Genomic DNA, 11,422 nt, shown 5'->3' on the forward strand with positions numbered 1-11,422 from the left:
ATGGTTGAGACGACCTCTCGCGATGATGCCGACAGCGTCAAGGCCATAAAGGGCATGTTCGACGAGCTCGCCAAGGTCGATGGAGACAACTTTGATTTCGCTTCTACGGCATGGCCGTGGGGGCATGCCGCCCTCCGCGCGGCCGTCGACGAGCATGGGGCCTGCCCCGGCAACAAGACGGTCGGAGAGTTCGCCGGCGAGCACTGCATCGGCGACCTCGGCGCGGCATGCAAGGATCCGAGCTGCACCGACGGTGCTCACATCGAATGCGACCGCACGGCGTCGAGGTTCTGCTACATCAAGGCCAACCCCGCCCACAAGAATGCCATACAACAAAACTTGGATTGCTTCAAGGGCTGTTGCGAACAGAAGAGCACAAGTGAAGACTGTCGTAAAGTATGCATCGTCAAGATTCTGGCCGCTTGAAAATGCATGCATGCATCTCGTCCTCGTATAAGTTTTGTCCGAAGTCAAAATATCTTTATTTTGACCAAACTTATAGAAAAAAGCATCAATATTTACCATGTCAGATCAATAGTGTTAGATTCATTATGAAATAAAGTTTCATAGTATGTATATATGGTATTGTAGAGGTTGACAAATGTACCGGAGGGAGTGCTTCATTTCAGAGTCCTTCATTCATGTTTTCACATGCATGTATTCATCTCATTTTGTTGTTGCTTTTTTTTTGTACATCCAATTTGTTTGTTTGTTTTTGTGAAAAGAACATTCATTTTGTTGCTGCTAGCAGAATTTGATGTGTTTGCATCTTGGCAGAATTTCTTAGTGCACGAGTGGCACGCCTGTTTTCTCTTGTTGCATGGCTAGGGAGGTTACAAGCATGTTTTTTTTTGGCTCAGAAGAAGATAATAGAAAGGAGAAAAGCAAAACCGTATGTCCTCTTTTGTGTACTTGTGTTGTGACCGGTGAAATGATTTATTTATTTTTGCGGGTGAAAATGAATTGAGAGAGCTGACAAACTCAGCTCCAATATTGCCATGATGGGCAATATATTTTTTCTCTCCAATAAATTACTACCGGGAAATGATTATATGACGAGTGTGTGCATCCTTCGAGCACTCGGTGAAGGCTGCTAACCGAGGGCATATAACAAATATAGACCATGTTTGCAGAAAAACTACCAAAAATTACAATGCTAATTTGATATATTTTTGAAAGTACATTCTATGACGTATTTAATGATAACTAATTCGGTATTGTGTTTGTTGATAGTTTTCATATAAACTTGAACAATTTTTGTACCCTTTGACTCTAGACAAACATTGTGTAGGATCGAGAGTATACCAACTAGAGGCGGGGAGGGGGTGGGGGGTCAATGGGATTATTTTCAAAACTTCAAACCTCTCGAGACAAAACAACAGAAGTAATACTACAATAGGAACAACACAAGCGCATGAAGACAAGCAGGCTAAACCAGTACGACTAAGCAAAACTATCGATGAAAGCGATGATAATCTTCCTAGTGTAGTGGTAGAGAACTCTTGCGACAGCAATGGTCACACAGAAAGGAAGCAACACAAACACCATGGAGGACAATATGACGAAACAGATCACGATACTAAATACACCCTACTGAGAAATGTTCATCAGAGCATAACTCAGCTGAATAACAAAGTAGCACAAGATAATCAAGAGACGAGCATACAGACAAACTATCTTAAGCTTGGCAAATTGAAATGCACTGAACAGCGTAGCCATGCTACACATAATAAACAAAGGAAGATATATGATCACAATTATCTATCGAAACACAGAGTACAGAAGATAAACTACTGAAAGAACTGCAATAGAGTCGAAATAACTAATGGTGCTCGAAGACGATATTGATTATTTGATAGACCAATTCACTCTTCTGCCAAAGAGCTACGTCTGGTTGAAGGGACTTGGGATTCAACCCAAAAGATAAACTCTCTTCGTTCTAATCTTCTTCAACGTGATGTTGATAAGACTTCAGTTGAATTCAGCTAGGATAGATCATTACTGGCAATGTCCAAACCTTCAACAAACTTGCTTCGCGGACTACAATTACTCTTGGTTGCTGAAAACTTTGACTTGGTGAAAAAAACTACTCTTTGACATTCAAGCCTACACTATTCATCTATAGAGTGTGCAACACTTAAAAGTAATAGGTACAAAAACTCTCAACTCAGATCTACTGTGATTTCAATCGTTGACTGGTCAACTATTGACTAAAAAAATAGAAAAACAAAAAATCCAATTTTTTTGCATAAAAATTGAAAAAATTCATGAATTCAAAAATGTTCATGGATTTGAAAGAAGTTCACAAACTTTAAAAAATTCATCAAATTGGAAAAAGTTCATCGAATTTGAATAAACATTTATCAAATTTGAAAAACGTTCATCAGTTTTCAAAAAGAAATCATAAAATTTGAATAAGTTCATCAAAAAATGAAAATTTTCATCAAAATTTGAAAACAAATCTTCAATTTTCCAAAAAGTTCATCGTAAAATGAAAAAAGTTCATGAATTTATTTTTTCCCCATCGAGTAAGGAAGAAGGAAAATTTTGAAAAAACAGAAAATGAAAAAAAGGAAAGAAAAAATGAAAAAGGGAAAGAAGAAGAAGAAGAAGAAGAAACGATAAAAAGGAGTAACTTATCAGATCCTGTTGTGTGATGTGGTGGTTAGTGTGTCCCTCAATGCAGGAAATCGGTGGTTTGATTCCCTCCTAGGGTGCTTTTTTTTTGCATTTTAAAAATAGATAAACAAAGGGAATCTAGACCGGCCCAGCGCGGAGGGCTGTGTGTTCCCATTTGCTAAATGTATGCTAACGGGTGCCTAAAGAGCTAACTAAGAAGCGCACTTATACATAAAGGAACAAGAAGGAAGCCCTATTTGTTAGGCCCATGCATGAAGATGGCACACACAACCGTCCTCCGACGCAGTCTGACTGAAGCAATCAAAGGCCGCGATCCTCCGCAGATCGATGACAGGGAATACTATTTGGCGCACGGGCCATCGACTCGACCGCACGCGTAACCCACACCCCACCCCCCTACGTGCTGGTTTATGTATGGGCCGGCCCATTTTCGGGTTTCATTCCATGTGGATTTTTCTGGTTTTCCTTATATTTTTCTTTCTTTTTCTTTTTTCTTTTTTCGTTTATGTTTCTTCATCGGTTTTATTTTTTTACTTATTTCTCATTTTTTTCGTTTTATATTTCAATTTGCGAAAGTATTTTAGTTTGTGAACATTTTTAAAAACCCTATTTTTTGAAACCATGAATGTTCATTTTTAAAATTCATGAACAGTTTTTTTTTCAAATCTAGAACATTGTTTTACAAATTTGCGAATATTGTCTTAGGTCATGATTTTTTTTGAAATCATGAAGATTTTTTGGAATCATGATCATTTTTTAAATTCACGATTTTTTTTAAATCTTGAACATTTTTCCAATTCATAATTTTTTATAAATTTGTGATAATTATCTTAAATTGTGAACATTTACCGAATTGGTGAACTTTTTTTTGAGATCGTGAACATTTTTGAATTCATTAACAATTTTTCAAAATCATGAACATTTTTTAAATTCGTGAATATTTTTTATGAGTTCGTGAACATTCTCTTAAATCTTGTACATTTTTTGAATTCGTGAACATTTCTTGAAATGGTGAACATTTTCGAAATCATTAACATTTTTTAAATTCATTAACTATTTTTAAATTCATGAACATTTTTGCACAAATTCGTGAACATTTTCGAGTTCTCGAGCTTTTTTTGAATTCATTCATTTTTCAAAATTCAATACTTTTCTGAAGTCTAGAACTGTTTTATATCCTGAATTGTTGACAAAACAAAAGGGAAAAAATCAGGGGGTGTTCCGGCCCGCACATGGGCCCGCCCTGAAGGGCGTGTTGGGGAGCGAGGGGATGCACGCGACCGGTTTCCGACACACGGGTCGCCGAGTAGGAGGTCCCATCGACGATGATCTGTACAAATGCACCATGACTTGCACGTGCTCTAGGCCACCTCCCATCCAATTCTCCTGTCGTTCCGTCGCTGTTCTGCTATTCCAGGTTCACCGCCGCCAGTAGATCATCCGCGCACTCGACTTCGATAAGCGACAACGTCGTCGCGCAGGCGGTTTCTTGAACCTGAGGGTGTTCAACGGGCGCAATAACTTGTATTCGCTTCGACGCTTGGACCTCTCTAAGGTCGACTTGTTCTACCAGACACCTGAAGAAGCGGCCACGCACACCAAGGTGGTGACGACGCTCACGCCCGCCAAGGCGTCGACGCCCAACACAAGGAGAATCTGCAAGGCTGACTTAGAGATGGCGGCACCCAAGATCAAGCCGCCGACAACCCTGGTGACTGTGAGGCCGCCAGTCCTTCTGGACGTTCATTCGCTCTGTGACTTTCTTCGTGACAACATTGGAGAACAAGGTCATCGTCGCCGACCACGCCAACTACATCTTCCGCTTCGACACCGATACTGACTTCGTGCTCACCATGTCGAGCCTACACGAGCAAAAGAACATGGCAGTCTCCCTGCCCGGCACTGCGACGTCCTCCCGCTGCCACCTTTCATCATCCACAACAAGCACACCTCCGTCAGCCCCTACGTCGTCATTAGCAGCGACACCATCGGTTATGCCGAGGACATCGGCACCTACTTTCCACACCATGACTCGCGAGTGAAGAAAGACCAACGACTAGCTCATGTCGTTCCACGACAAAGGCGGACTACGCCCCGGAGCTCAGGCTCTGGTTCGGTGTTTATCGCCACTTCTCCTATGTCGTCGAACTCTTCGACGTCGTAAGAGGGGAGGAGCCACCGGCTGAGGAGATTCAGATATGGGTGGATGGTGACCTGCCAAAGGAGTGGCACCCGAGCACTGGTCTCAACACTGATGTCAAGGTTAAGATCGCGGACTTCGATCTTGGTATCTTAATTTCTCCCTGTGTAAAACTTCATTTATAAAAATTTAGAGAGAGGGAGGGAGGGATGGATATTGGGCCTCCGGTTGGTTGGTTGGTTGCAGATCCAATATCCGACTTGGGAGAAAGAGAAATTACCTCCGCCTGCCACTCTCCTCTCATCTCTCTCCCTCTCCCTGCGACGAGCGAGCGAGCGGCTCCCCTCCCCTCGCCTCCCCTAGGGTTTCGCCCTCCGCCGTCCCCGTCCCCGACCACCTCCGCCGCCGCGGCCCACCCCCACCGAGCTCCCACGCTGCCAGATCCGCCGCCCAGGCCCCGCTCTCGCCGCCTCCGCCGGCCTCCAGCTTCGGGACAAGCTGAGCTTCACCTAGATCGGGACAGACAAGGTGCGCATTTCGTCCTTCTCATCACTCTATGTATGTATGTATGTATGGATTCCTCAGCCGCCGCCGACTTTCGCTATATTTTCATTATTACTACTGTAGCTAACAAAGAGTACAATAAGCTTAAGCTCCAAGCAAGTTAGTTAGTTAGTTACCTGGTGAGTGAGCGACTGACTGACTGACTTTGGCCAAATTTTCCGACATGTCTTAGTTTGTGATGCGGTAATGCTCGTTTATTTAGCATTCAGATTCACTAGTCAATTTGTGAATGCCATGCTGCATTCCTTGTTGTACAAATGATGCCGCACATGCTCTGAGTGATGCAGCTTTATGCTTTGGAAGACACACACACACACACACACACACACACACACACACACACACACACACATATATATATATATATATATATGATTGACCCTGCCTATATTCTATGAAACATCATGGTTAGCCACTTGACGTTCCGCGACTTCTCTCTTTCTCCATGTCATAGTTGACCCATGAATCACATCATATGGTCTTTGTGTCTTGTCTCCGATAAAGCTTAATTCGTTCAGTAATTTTGGTTTTACTGTATGATTAAATGCTAAATGAGTAAAAGATGAGCATTGAGTCACAATCCTTGTTTATCTTCGTGCAGGTTCTTCTGGATGATGTCAACTTATCTGAACAAGTTATGGACCTGATATTCTATCTGCTGTCCGTTCTGTCCCACTGGAAGAAGGTTCGGCAACCACCAAATTATTTATTGAGGGCGGCATGCTTTTACTTAACTGTTACCATTTCATTACTAATTTCTGGTAACAGCTATTGTTCTGAATTAGGAAGATCATCTCGGCGCTTCTCCCTTCATACATTCATCACTTGTAGCAGGAAATCTTCATCTGATGACAAATTACTTCTCATCTCTGTGGCATGAACTTGTTCATATTCTTCTTGCACATCCAAAGGTAAGTAGTAGGTAACCCATATGGTAATTTAGTGATTATTTCGTTCCATGGCTTGATTCTGAATAAACAGTGAAATATAAAAGCATATAACTAGCTTCCAGAATTTATAACATGTTAATGTTTAAATTCTACTCCCTCCATCCCATAATATAAGATCATTTTTTACACTATGATAGTGTCAAAAAAATGTCTTATATTATGGGGCGGAGAGAGTATTTTTTAACCTTGCCCCTATTTTGCATTGCTTTTGATTTCTGAACTCCCAGATTTTGTTGTTCTTCATCATCACGGTCAACTTTTCTGTAATAATCTTGTTGCGCTGCATGTTGTTTCATAAATGATAATGACATGTTTATCGCTGGTTTTGTCCTCATCCTGAATAGAATTTGTAACATATTGCGGAGTGTCAACTCTTTTCTTAGAGATTCCAATCAAATTCATTTATACTTGTGGTGTTTTGTGGTTCAACCAGATTAGTAACAAGTGTAGATTACAGGCTGAAATTCATTTATCGCTGGTTTTGTGATTCCAATCTGAGCTAAAATTAGTAGTATTCCTAAAATGTGCCAACTTCTGCGCTATATTATTACAGGCTGTTATCCGCAGGCATCATTTTATTATATAATACTAAGAGATTATGTTTAGTATTTAAACCTTTAGCTATTCTACTGGGTTATCTGAACCTTAGTTGCTGATAAGTTTTTGCTGACTACTGTTTAGTTATTGATTCCTGTTTCGTTTATACATCTCAGTAGAAAGATATTTCGGTAGAAAAAAAGCAAACACCTGACCTTCTCCTAGTTCTTTCTTTGTGTACTCCCTGGATCACTATGGCATCCTTTGATATGAATGTTATACCAGCAAGACATAGATCTGCCTGTTAGGTACTTTGTATTCAATCTGCTCATCTCTGTTAATATTTGCTGTTTTGTGGTCAGGTTGATATCTTTTTGGATGTAGCCTTTGATAGTCTGCACGAAGATATGAGGTTATTGAGTGTCAGGCTATCAACATTGGGCACCAAATCCTTTCCTGTTGGCCCTTTTGACTCACAATTCACTTACTTCATATGCCAGCAGTGCGAAGCATCATTGCAATTTCTTTTGTCACTGTGCCAGCAGAAGTTATTCTGAGATCGTATTTTAAAAAACAAGGTCCCGCATATCCCTATGCGTCTCATTTCCTTGTATTTTTTTTGAAATACATTTCCTTGCATTTTTAGTTCCACTGTTAAGGGAACAACTGCTGAATGTGAGCTCCTTTTCTTCTTTATGATTTATAAAGATATACTTGTTTCGGCATACTGATCAGTGATGCAAATAGAATTATATCACACTAACTCATAATTGTTCTCTCCCTAAAAAAAACTCATTACTTGTTCTCCAGTTTTAGTTCAATTCCATCTCGTTACCCCCTTGCATAAGATTTCCAGAAAATAGATTAACTGATTAACCTAGACTAATCTAGTGTGCGGAATAATACTTTAATTTAGTGACACATACATCTTCCTTTCTTTTCTACTAAAAGAAGTGAGTATGTACTCAAATATGTTACTGTTTCTGTATATCATTACATCGTGTATGCCCTCGGAGGATATTGACTTAAGAAGTTACTAAATGCAGGAGCTCTGTAGAAATGGAGGTATACTGTCACTCTCGTTCACAATATTGAAGTTAGGTGTTCCAGAATGGCTGAAAGGATCAACTGATATCGCTTCTTCCATTTCCAGACAGAAGGCTAAAATCCTTTCTATCGTAAGTTTGTCATGAGTCTTAAATTACTTTGTTTAATCCAAGTACTGCTACTGTCTACTGCCAGTGTTGAGTTCATAACTAGCGTGAATCTGAAAGTATTTCTTACCTCGATGAAGTCGCCACTTTACCAAAGAGCATGCAACTAGGGCTGGAGGTTAGTTCTCCTAGGTCTGACCACAGCTGGGGTTGAAATTACTCCTTTTCTGCAGCATCTGAAAATATCATTTGGGTCCTATCAAATTTATCACAATGATTACTGCAGGTTCTTGATTTGCTGAAGATCGCATTTGGAAGAAAACAAAAACCTGCTGCCGGTTCCCATGATAAGAGTTACCCCGTGGGTTCTAACCTTCCTTCATAACTAATACTGTAAGCTTTGAAACCGACTGCTTTTAACACCTACCTAGAGTTATATATAGTCTTTTTGCAACTGCAAAACTGTTACTAATTCAATTCTGTTCATCTTTTCTGTAGATTCCCTTTCTGACACAAATTTTGGCGACTCCTCATGATGAGTTTGTCTCGAGTTGGTGCTCTGTCGATCTGCCAGTGATAGAAGATGATGCTAATCTGGATTATGATCCATTTGGTGCAGCTGACTGGCACTGTTAGCTGCTTCAAATATGCTGACTGAAGCTAAAGTTAACTATTCATGCAATTTTCGCTCTATCAGCATGCCTTCAATACAATATGCAGACAAGAACATCCTGTGTGGTGAAAATAATAGCAAATTTGCACGTCTTTGTTCCAAACATATGCGAAGGTCAGAACTTCTCTTAGTTGCTATGAGATGCCGTATGATTTTTTGTGTGACCTTGTTAAACGCAAGTTCCGTTGTCATGCATGTTAACAGAGCAAGAAAGAGACCTCTTTCTTCAGAAATTCCAGAAATACTTGTTATCAGAGAGTCCCAAGCCATCATTGGACCATCCAGCAGCTGATGAGATCACTATAGTTTGTACAAACTTGGGTACAATCACTTGTATTTTTGTTTTATAATTTGTTGTGATTATGTTAATTCATCGCATTGCATATCTAACGTCTCCTTTTGCTGGTTTTGCAGGATCTTTGTCCCATTATGCTAAATCATTAATCCCTGGTAACTTGTTAAATGAGGAAGATGTGCAACTATTAAGGTGGGTAATGTCATTTTGAGTGGTCCTTGGTGTGCCACATAGAAACAATATTCTTTATACTTTTCTTGTTGTATGCCTGATTGGTTTAAATTTGTTGCCCTCACCTGGCAACTTCTTTGTTGATGCTTCTCTAAGCTTTACCTTTCCTCTCTGCAGTGATTTTGCTTATAAGTTGCAACGTTGGTGTAAATCGCAAGTTGGACAGAGAATATCGCAGGTTTGTTTGCTTTACTCATTGGTCTCAAACATCATACCAAAGCATTATGTTTAGGCTCTCTGTTCTCTGGTTCTCAAGGGATAATCTGTAAAATTAGTAAATTACATTTCTGCAAGTATAGTTTTAAAGTGTATAATGTCGTCAGGCAAATTCATTGTTTCTTTTGTATGGCTGGTGTGATGGGTGTGCTCAATGTGTAAAATAGAAAATAGCCTGGAACCATGCATTGGGTGCCAGCTTCATACTTCTTAGCAGTCTACTCAAAAGTTTTTGCCAGTACCTCGTTTTCTTATGTTAGATGATTTCATTATGTGATGTTTTAGGTGGCAAAAAGTGACGTCACATCAGAAATGAAGGGCTAGTGTTCCAGATCCCAATATGGATGGCCCTCCTAAGGTAACATTATCGATTACATTAATATTAGCCATTGACTTGGTAATGTATTTGATCCCAATCCAAAATTGATGCTAGCAGGATGTGCAAAACATCGAAGAGTCTATGGCGACGCCCCCCATGAAACAAGATGGAAATGCTAGGGATGAGACTCCAAGAAACCGTGCCACTACAAATGGTGGGGTCCTGCAAAATTCAGTCGGTCAGAACCTAATCCATCTTGGCGTTGCGAGGACGACTAGCGCGGGCTATCCGGGTCCCAGTACTGCTACCAGCATGGAGGTCCCACGCTGCAGAAGTGTAGACCATTTCAAAACACCAGAACCTAGCAAGGAAAGTGGTCTCCGGGACGAGGATGAGAGGCACCCTGCTAGTAGTAGGAGGAGAGGAAAGAAGCAAACCATCATGAATGACGGGCAGGTAAATGAAATTGAGAATGCTCTGGTTGATGAGCCCGAGATGCATAAGAATGCCGCTTCCCTTCAGACATGGGCAGAGAAGCTGAGTGGGCTTTGTCTGATTAATTAATGAAAATGCGTCCTTGCTTTTCAGGGTGCGGAGATCACATCATCGCAACTAAAGAATTGGTAAGGTGAAATTATCCGTCTTCTTTCCTAGGAATGTACTGTTGCATAATATAACCAGCTCTTAGTCCTTCAAATTTCGTTATTCCTGTATCATACAGATTTTCTTTTGTGCCTGCATTCTGTATCTGTTTGTAATAATAGGCTTTTATTTTAAATTCTATCTAGGCTGAAGAACAGAAAAGCCAAGCTTGCTCGTATCGCGAAAGAAAGAGGAGTGCCATACGATGGCGAGGGTGCCGAGTGCCGACAAGTCATCTACACCAGCTACTTCTCAGTTGGGCGACTCCTCAGAGAGTGGTGGTGAGGAGAGCTATTTGCCGCCTTCAAGAGTGCTGAATGCTCTAGGCTTATCCAACTCCAAGGGCAGCAGCAGGCTCGTTACCCCAGACTCCAGCGAGCCAACCACACAAGACATGATGACGAGCCGCCCCGCCCGTTCACAAGGTCAAGGTCATTCGAACCTGGCCGCCCCGTTCTGCTGATGGACAACGAAGGGTGAGATCTTCCAGGTTGAGGGCAGGGCACAGGGAAAGAGCCTGGCGGAGAGCCACATCTGCATCATCGACGTCGCTGAGCTCAAGGTTGAGAAGTGGAGGGAGCTCCGACACCCTTCTGAGGCATCCGGGAGGACTTTCCAGGAGGCGGAGTCGAGGCACGGCGGCGTGATGAGGGTGGCCTGGGATGTCGTCAGGCTTGCTACAGTGGCAACGTAGGGTGGTTGGTTCCCTTTTGTGGTGTCGGGAATGTAGAAAGAAGCTGCCCTCGGTCCCCGTCTGGGCGGGCGGGCGTCGAGAAGGTACAAACAGCGAGTAGAGATGAGAGAAGCTTCGCTGTCAATCTAGGATGTGAAGCCAGCCTTATTGTAACTAGTGTTTGGAGAAAGCCAGCCTCCCTCCCTGTCATCTGTGTATCCTTTCCTTCCTTATGTTGCATCCTCTTGTTAGGGTTTACTAGTTGTGCTATATCCGTCGCATCGCAACGCTGGTATGTTGCCATGTGACACACAAACAAATGTATCTTTGGTTTCTGATAACTGAGAATGTTGATAAGAAACATGCACTTGAGGCGTTTGGGTTCAAA

General features: G+C 41.7%; 1 pseudogene; it reads left to right on the forward strand.

The window, feature by feature from the left end:
* On the forward strand, nucleotides 1-11,422 carry LOC125537793 (annotated as a pseudogene).

This window comes from Triticum urartu, chromosome 2, assembly GCF_003073215.2.
Source record: "Triticum urartu cultivar G1812 chromosome 2, Tu2.1, whole genome shotgun sequence".
Classification (NCBI taxonomy): Eukaryota; Viridiplantae; Streptophyta; class Magnoliopsida; order Poales; family Poaceae; genus Triticum; species Triticum urartu.